The sequence below is a fragment of the Callithrix jacchus genome, chromosome 7, assembly GCF_049354715.1.
Source record: "Callithrix jacchus isolate 240 chromosome 7, calJac240_pri, whole genome shotgun sequence".
Classification (NCBI taxonomy): domain Eukaryota; kingdom Metazoa; phylum Chordata; class Mammalia; order Primates; family Cebidae; genus Callithrix; species Callithrix jacchus.
Window position 1 is genome coordinate 63866379 of NC_133508.1, and position 9714 is coordinate 63876092.

Sequence of the window (9714 nt, forward strand, 5' to 3'; positions counted from 1 at the left end):
CAAGACCAGCCTGGCCAACATGGCAAAACCCTGTCTCTACTAAAAACACAGAAATTTCCCAGGCGTGGTGGCATGTCCCTATAATTTCAGCTATATGGGAGGCTGAAGCAGGAGAACTGCTTGAACCCCAGAGGCAGAGGTTGCAGTGAGCCGAGATTGTACCGAGATTAGACAAGAGCAAAACTACATCTCAAAAAAAAAAAAAAAAAAAAGAGCTGGGCGTTGTGGCTCACGCCTATAATTCCAGCACTTTGGGAGGCCGAGGCGGGCAGATCACGAGGTCGAGAGATAGAGACCATCCTGGTCAACATGGTGAAACCCCGTCTCTACTAAAAATCCAAAAAATAGCCGGGCATGGTGGCACGTGCCTGTAGTCCCAGCTACTCGGGAGACTGAGGCGGAAGAATCGCTTGAATCCGAGAGGCAGAGGTTGCAGTGAGCCGAGATTGCGCCATTGCACTCCAGCCTGGTGAAAGAGCAAGACTCCATCTAAAAGAAAGAAAGAAAGAAAGAAGGAAGGAAGGAAGGAAGGAAGGAAGGAAGGAAGGAAGGAAGGAAGGAAGGAAGGAAGGAAGGAAGGAAGGAAAAAGAAAGAGAGACAGAGAGAGAGAGAGAGAGAGAAAGAAAGAGCCAGGCACAGTGGCTCGCGCCTATAATCCCAGCACTCCAACACTTTGGGAGGCCAAGGCAGGTGGATCACAAGGTCAGAAGTTCAAGACCAGCCTGACCAAGATAATGAAACTCTGTCTCTACTAAAAATAGAAAAATTAGCCAAGCCTGGTTGCAGGCACCTGTAATCCCAGCTCCTTGGGAGGCTGAGGTAGGGAATTGCTTGAACCTGGGAGGTGGAAGTTGCAGTGAGCTGAGATTGTGCCACTCACTTCAGTCTGGGCTACAGAGAGAGATTTTTGTCTCAAAAAAAAAAAATGTAAAAGGACAATGTAAACACTACAGTGTGTTATAGAAACATGAGTATGATTATTCTCTGCTGGCACTGTGACCTGCCATTTGTATTTCATTATGTCCTGCCTCCAGTAATCTCTCTACAACGAGTGTGGAAGCCAGCTGGGATCATCTCTTCTCTAGCTCTTCCACATCCCCTGGACTTCAGAGATTGGTGCCAAGCAAATAGAAGGTGTATGTGATTATAACCAACTACCATTTATTGATCACCTACTATGCACCAACGACTTTACATGTGTTACAGTCAGTCGCTGCATAATGATGTTTCACTCAACTATAGACCACATATATGACATTGGTTCCATAAGACCGTAATACCATGTTTTTTGTTTTTTTTTTTGAGATGGAGTCTCACAGTGTTTCCCAGGCTGTAGTGCAGTGGCGCAATCTCGGCTCACTGCAATCTCCACCTCCTGGATTCCAGCAATTCTCCTGCCTCAGCCTCCCGCGTAGCTGGGACTACAGGCATGCATCACCATGCCCAACTAATTTTTTTGTATTTTAGTAGAGATGAGGTTTCACCTTGTTGGCCAGGCTGGTCTCGATCTCTTGACCTCATGATCCTCCTGCCTTGGCCTCCTAAAGTGCTAGGATTACCGCGCCTGGCCACCATGTTTTATTATACCTTTTTTTTATATTTAGGTGTGTTTAGATATACAAACACTTACCATTTTGTTACAATTGCCTACAGTGTTCAGTATACTAACATTTTGTATAGGTTTGTAGCCTAGGAGCAATAGGCTATGTCCTATAGCCTACGTATGTAGTAGGCCATACTATCTAGGTTTAAGTACACCCTATGATGTTTGCATGACAAAATCACCTAAGAATGCATTTCTCAGAATGTATCTTTGTTGTTAAGTAATGCATAGCTGTATTTCTAATTCTCACAACTACCCAGGAGACAAGTCAGTTTACCTCCACGATGCAATCTGAGGCTTAGAAAAATTAAATAACTTGTCCAAGGTCACAGAGCTGTTGCAGTCAGGAACCTTGGAATCTTTCTGGCACTTCCCCCAGCTTGATGTTAACAGGCTCATGGCCTTCCTCCTGCTGCTTCCTCTCTTGGTCATCAACTGAGCTATGTCCAGAGGAGAAAAAAGAAATCAAACTTGGGGCCTGGCAAAGGAGGTGGCTGTCATGCCACAGACAAGACACAGGGACAGGAAGAGACTTTGATTTTTATTTTATTTTATTTTTGAGTGGAGTTTCATTCTTGTTGCCCAGGCTGGAGTGCAGTGGCAAAAACTTGGCTTGCTGCAACCTCTACCTCCCAGGTTCAAGTGATTCTCCTGCCTCAGCCTCCTGAGTAGCTGGGATTACAGGTGCCTGCCACCATGCCTGGCTAATTTTGTATTTTTAGTGGAGATGGGATTTCACCATGTTACCCAGGCTGGTCTTGAACTCCTGACCTCAGGTGATCTGCCCACCTCAGCCTCCCAAAGTGCTGGGATTACAAGCACAATCCACTGCGCCCAGACAGGCGGAGACTTTTATTTTTTAGATGGAGTCTCACTCTGTCGCCTGGGCTGGAGTGCAGTGGTGCTATCTCAGCTCACTGCAACCTCTGCCTCCTGAGTTAAAGGAATTCTCCTGCCTCAGCCTCATGAGTAGCTGAGATTACAGATGCGCACCACCACACCCAGCTCATTTTTGTATTTTTCATAGAGACGGGGTTTTATCATGTTAGTCAGGCTGATCTCGAACTCCTGACCTTGTGATCTGCCCGCCTCGGCCTCCCAAAGTGCTGGGATTACAGGGGTGAGCCACCAGGCTGGCCGGAGGAGACTTTTGGAATGAAAATTAAGATGCAGCTTCACCCAGAGCAGTTTCACAAAGCCCTGGTTCTGTGAATGCCGAGTGTGTGAAAAGCCTTGGGACATCTTGTAGCTGTGTCAGCACTGAAGTGCTGTCCACGTCTTACACATGGAAAGTAGATCAGAACAGGATCTGTTAGTTAGCCAGATCACTCACAGTAAGGGAGTGGTCCGCTGTTACTCACAAGGATTTCTATCTTCCCCTGACAAAGATTTTGCTGCAGGAAGAGAAGATGCAGGATTCATCGCGAACCACGAGGTGGCACTGTGAGAGGAGGGCACACAAATTACCCAATTAGACCCTCTGGACGTGAAGGATTAGAAGAATTTTACAGCAGAGAAATGTAGAGTAAACGCCCCCTTTTACAGAAGAGATATGAGGTCCAGAGAAGTTATCCAAGTTGTCCATTTTTGTGGTTTAGCCAATACCAAAAACCCAGGTCTGTTTGTTTCTAAGTCTGGTGAACTTAACCTTTAATGCTCACCAAATCACATCTACAGATTCCCACCCATTCATGGTGTGATCTTACTCAAGTCACTGATGTATTTCTGGGTCTCAGTCTTCCTGACCATAGAATGTAGGACTAATCTAGATCAGTGGAAGGTTTTTTTTCATATTTTTATCGTTTGAGATGGAGTCTCACTCTGTTACCCAGGCTGGAGTACAGTGGCATGATCTTGGCTCACTGCAACCTCTTCCTCCCAGACTCAAGCGATTCTCCTGCTTCAGCCTCCCGAGTAGCTGAGATTACAGGCATGCACCACCACACCCAGCTAATTTTTTGTGTTTTTAGTAGAGATGAGGTTTCACCATGTTGTCAGGCTGGTCTCAAAATTCTGACCTCAGGTGGTTCCTCCACCTCAGACTCCCAAAGCTCTGGGGAGCCACCATGCCTGGCTTTTTTTTTTTTTTTTTTTTTTTTTTAAGGACTGGAGGTTTAATAGGGAAGAGAAAGAGAAAACAGCGCTCGCTCGCTCGCTCTCTCTCTCTCTCTCTCTCTCTCTCTCTCTCTCTTTCTAGTGAGAGAGAGGGGACTTCTGAGAGCAAAAGGCTGGCCAGTGACAGATGCACCGGATTTTATTTGCAGGCTGAAGGAGGTACTGTCTGCATGCACAGAGAGTATAGGAGACATGGCGGTCATGGACAGAAAAGGAGGAGATGATGATAGGAAAGTTGGAGATCCTGTTGCTGATACCCCATTGGGTGGTCAGAGGCTGGGGTCAGTTCAGAAGCCTTTGGATAACACCAGGGATAGCCCCAGCCAGAAATCCTCAGTTGCTTACAGGTCCTCTTCCAGCCCCATGTGACAGCTAAGTCCTCTGTGAAAGGAAGCTGGTTCAAACATAGCTAATGTGCTCAGTGACCTGTGGGTACTGGGGGATTCTCCATGTTCCCGCCCCCAGCAAGCCTCACATCCAAGTCTTTAAGAACACAGCCACTCTAATCTCATTCTTAAATGGCTGAAGGATGCGTGTTATTGATTTGACTTGGTTCTAAAGTGGAGGCCAGATGTGGTGGCTCATGCCTGTAATTCCAGCACTTTGGGAGGCCGAGGCTAGCAGATCACCTGAGGTCAGGAGTTCAAGACCAGCCTGGCCAACTTGGCAAAACCCCATCTCTACTAACAATACAAAAATTAGCTCAGCATGGTGGTACAGGCTTGTAATCTCAGCCTACTTGGGAGGTTGAGGCAGGAGAATCACCTGAACCCAGGAGGTAGAGGTTGCAGTGAGTCAAGATCACACCATTGTACTCCAGCCTGGCTGAGAGAGGGAGACCCTGTCCCAAAATAAAATAAAATAAAATGGAGGCTGAGAGCTCCAAAATGAAAGGACAGAGTTGGAGTCCACTCCTCTACTCACCATTTTGATGAACGATGTACCTTGGTGTCCTGGATGAGGTCTCCAATATGAAGCAGCTACACTGTCTGGGGTAAATACCCAGGGTTCATCATCTTGTGCCAAGAAAATTTAGGACATGAATACACACGAGGAGTTTAGGAGCGGAGGTTTAATAGACAAAGAGAAGGGCCGGGTGCGGTGGCTCACGCCTGTAATCCCAGCACTTTGGGAGGCCGAGGCGGGTGAATCACGAGGTCAAGAGATCGAGACCATCCTGGTCAACATGGTGAAACCCCGTCTCTACTAAAAATACAAAAAAAATAGCTGGGCATAGTGGCGCGTGCTTGTAATCCCAGCTACTCGGGAGGCTGAGGCAGGAGAATTGCCTGAACCCAGGAGGCGGAGGTAGCGGTGAGCCAAGATCACGCCATTGCACTCCAGCCTGGGTAACAAAAGCGAAACTCCGTCTCAAAAAAAAAAAAAAAAAAAAAATAGACAAAGAGAAAGAGAAAGGAAAACAGCTCTCTCCCTAGTGAGGGAGTAGGGACTTCTGAGAGGAAAAGCCGCCCCCCAACACTTTTTTTTTTTTTTGAGCTGGAGTCTTGCTTTGTCACACAGGCTGGAGTGCAGTGGCACTATCTGAGTTCACTATAACCTCCACCTCCCAGGTTCAAGCGATTCTCCTGATTCAGCCTCTTGAGTAGCTGGGACTATAGGCACACGTTACCACGCCCAGCTAATTATTGTATTTTTTTGTACAGACAGTGTTTTGCCATGTTGGCCAGGCTGGTCTCGAACTCCTGACCTCACATGATCCACCTGCCTCACCCTCCCAAAGTGTTGGGGTTACAGGTGTGAGCCATCTCGCCTCGTCATCTGTTTCTTATTGTCTACACAGATGTATAGCCTAGATCTGTGATGTCAGTGTGGTAGCTACTAGCCACATGTGGCTATTTGAATTAATAAAACTTTTAAAATTTAAAAAATTTAAAATTCCATTCTCAGTCACACTAGCAACATTTCAAGAACTGAATAAATGATTTTAAATAGTGGTTGTCATATTGGACAGCATAAATATAAAACATTTTCATTATCACAAATAGTTCTAAACAGTACTGTGGAATGGAAACATTGAGATGGTAGCTCAGGTCCTTCCAGCTGTGGTATCTCATAGCTCCTTTATGTGAGCATTGGAGGGTGTAGGATTCCAGCTCTCAGCCTGAGTTTTCTCTTTTTTTTGAGACAAAGTCTCATTTCGTCAGTCAGGCTGGAGTGTAGTGGTACAGTCTTGGCTCACTGCAACCTCCACCTCCTAGGTTCAAGTGATTCTCCTGCTTTAGCCTCTTCAGTAGCTGAGATTACAGGTGTGCACCACCATACCCAGCTAATTTTTGAATTTTTAGTAGAGACGGGGTTTTGGCCACACTGGTCTTGAACTCCTGACCTCAAGTGATCTGCCTGCCTCAGTCTCCCGAAGTGCTGGGATTATAGATATGAGCCACTGTGCCCAGCCTCATCCTGAGTTCTTAACCAAATACAAGCACTGGGAGATAAAGAAGATGATAAGATAGATAAACATCTTCCCTTTGGTATCTTTCTTTTTTTTTTTTTTTTGTAGAGATGGGGTTTCACCATGTTGGCCAGGCTGGTCTTAAACTCCTGACCTCAGGTGATCCGCCTGCCTTGGCCTCCCAGAGTGCTGGGATTACAGGCATGAGCCACTGTGCCCAGCCACATCTTCTCTTTGTAAAGTCGAGTTTGTTTTTTTTTTTTTGAGACAGGGACTGACTCTGTCACCCAGGCTGGAGTACAGTGGTGTAATCATGGCTCACTGCAGCCTTGACCTCCTGGGCTTAAGCAATCCTCCCATCTCAGCCTCCCCAGTAGCTGAGACCAGTTGTGAGCCACTGCACCCAGCCCTATCATCTTTTATTTTTCCCTGATGTGAATGGCTCACTGCAACTTCTGCCTCCTCCTGCCTCCCAGGTTCAAGCAATCTCTCACCTTAGCTGGGATTACAAGCATAAGCCACCATGCCCAGCTACCAATTTGAGTTTTAAGAGTTATTTTCTTTATATAATCTAAGATATTAATTAGACCCAATATTTTCTCCATCTGTGCCTTGTCTGTTCATTCATTTCATGTTATCTTTTGAAGAGCAGAAGTTCTTAATTTTGATGAAATCTGATATCAATATTTTTATGGATTATGCTTTTGTGGTTCTAGCTAAGAAATGTTTATCAGCCAGGTGAGGTGGCTCACACCTGTAATCCCAGTACTTTGGGAGGCTGAGTGGGCAGATCAACTGAGGTTGGGAGTTTGAAACCAGCCTGACCAACATAGAGAAATCCCGTCTCTACTAAAAATACAAAAAATTATCCAGGCATGGTGGCACATGTCTGTAATCCGACCTATTCAGGAGGCTGAGGCAGGAGAATCGCTTGAACCTGGGAGGTGAAGGTTGCAGTGAGCCAAGATTGCGCCTTTGCACTCCAGCCTGAGCAACAAGAGTAAAACTCTATCTCAAAAAAAGAAAGAAAGAAAGAAAGAAAGAAAGAAAGAAAGAAAGAAAGAAAGAAAGAAAGAAAGAAAGAAAGAAATCTTTGTCTAACTCAAGGTCATGAAGCATTTCAATTTCCTCTAGAAATTTATACCATTGGGGCTGGATGCGGTGGCTCACACCTGTAATCCCAGCACTTTGGGAGGCTGAGATGGGTGGATCATGAGGTCAGGAGTTCAAGACCAGCCTGGCTAAAATGGTGAAACCCTGTCTCTACTAAAAAAAAAAAAAATTATAAATAAATAAATATATATATATATCAGGAGAATTGCTTGAACCTGGCAGGCCAAGATGGTGCCGCTGCACTCCACCTCAGACAACAGTGCAAAACTCCATCTCAAAAAAAAAAAAAGAGTAAAGTAGAGGCATGGTGGCTTACCTGTAATCCCAGCACTTTGGGAGGCTGAGGCAGGCAGATCACGAGGTCAAGAGATCAAGACCATCCTGGCCAATGTGGTGAAACCCCGTCTCTACTAAAAATAAAAAAATTATCTGGGTGTGGTGGTGCATACCTATAGTCCCAGCTACTCGGGAGGCTGAGGCAGGAGAATCTCTTGAACCTGGGAGGTAGAGGTTGCAGTGAGCAGAGATTGCACCACTGCACTCCAGCCTAGGCAACAGAACAAGACTCCCTCTCAAACAACAGCAAAAAGAGTAAGGTAGAATTCACCAGTGAAGCAATCTGGGTCTGGAGTTTTCCTTTTTAAAAAATTATTATTTAAATATATATATATAATAGAGATGGAATCTCTTTATGTTGCCCAGGCTGGTCTCAAACTCCTGGGCTTAAGTGCTCCTCCCACCTTGGCCTCCCAGTCTGGAGTACAGTGGCAAAATTATGACTCACTGTGGTTTCAACATCTTGGGCTTAAGCAATCCTCCCACCTCAGCTTCCCTAGTAGTAGGGTCCAGAGGTGCACACCACCATACCTGGCTAAGTTTTTCAATTTCTTTGGAGAGATCCTCCTGCTTTGGCCTGCTAAAGTGCTGGTAGTACAGGCATGAGCCACTGCACCCAGCAAGTTTTCTTTGTTGAAAGGTTTTATCTACAAATTTAAGTTGTTGAACAGACTACTATGCAAGTTATCTATTTCTTCTTGAGTGAACTTTGGTGGTTAGTGTCATTCAAGGAATTTGTCTATTTCATCTAAGTTATCAAATTTATTGGCATAAAGTTGTTAATAATATTAGCTTAATATCTTTTTAGTTTCTGTATTACTCTGTTCACACACTGTTATGAGGAAATATCAAAGACTGGGTAATTTATAAAGGAAAGAGATTTAATCAACTCACAGTTCTGCATTGCTGGGGAGGCCTCAGGAAACTTAAAATCATGGCAGACGGCAAAGGAGAAGCAGGTACCTTCTTCATAAGGAGACAGAATGGAGTGAGTGCAAGCAGGGGAAATGCCAGACGCTTATAAAACCATCAGATATCGGCTGGGCATGGTGGCTCATGCCTATAATCCCAGCACTTTGGGAGGCTGAGGTGGGCGGATCACTTCAGGTCAGGAGTTTGAGACCAGCCTGGCCAACTTGGTGAAGCCCCACCTCTACTAAAAATACAAAAATTAGCCAGGCATGGTGGTGGGCACCTGTAATCCCAGCTACTTGGGAAGCTGAGGCAAGAGAATCGCTTGAACCTGGGAGGCGGAGGTTGCAGTGAGCTGAGATCATGCCATTGCACTCAAGCCTGAGCAACAAGTGAAACTCCGTCTCAAATTAAAAAGAAAACAAAACAAAAACCATTAGATATCACGAGACTCACTCGTTATTAGGAGAACAGCATGGGGGTAAACATCCTCATGATTCGAGTACCATCACCTGGTCCTGCCCTTGACACATGGTGATTATGAGGATTACAATTCAAGGTGAGATTTGGGTGGGAACACAGAGCCAAAACATATCAGTATCTGTAGGTTGTATAGGGATGCTCCCTTTTTCATTCTTAATTTTGTTAGTTCATATCTTCTTATTTTTTTCTTTGATTAGTCTGTCTATAAGTTTATCAGTTGTTTTTTTTGTTTTTTAATATAGAGATGGAAGGCTGGGCACAGTGGCTCACACCTGTAATCCCAACATTTTGGGAGGCCAAGACAGGCAGATTGCTTGAGTTTAGAAGTTCAAGATCAGCCTGGGTAACAACATGGCGAAACCCTGTCTTTACCAAAAAAAAAAAAAAAAAAAAGGTAGAGATGAGATCTTGCTGTGTTGCCCAGGCTGGTCATATACTTCCTGGCCTCAAGTGATCCTCCAGCCTTAGCCTCCCAAAGTGTTACGATTACAGGCATGAGCCACTGTACCCAGCCAATGTTTTTGGGATCTTTGAAAAGAACTAGCTTTAGGCTTCAGCTTCACTAATTTTTTAGATTATTTCTCTATTTTCTTTTCTTTCTTTCTTTCTTTTTTTTTTTTTGAGACAGAATTTTGCCCTTGTTGCCTAGGCTGGAGTGTAGTGACACGATCTCAGCTCACTGCAAACTTCGCCTCCTGGCTTCCAGTGATTCTCCTGCCTCAGCCTCCTGAGTAGCTG

The 9714-nt window shown here is 45.1% G+C and overlaps 1 long non-coding RNA gene across 1 annotated transcript; it reads right to left on the reverse strand.

Annotated features, from left to right (window-relative positions):
• Window positions 1–1911: 1911 nt before the first annotated feature.
• On the reverse strand, window positions 1912–4781 carry LOC118155376 (uncharacterized). The gene is made up of 3 exons (XR_004745837.3): window positions 4644–4781; window positions 2966–3045; window positions 1912–2044 (listed from the first exon to the last, which is right to left on the reverse strand). It is a non-coding gene; the product is annotated as an uncharacterized LOC118155376 (long non-coding RNA).
• Window positions 4782–9714: the final 4933 nt, after the last annotated feature.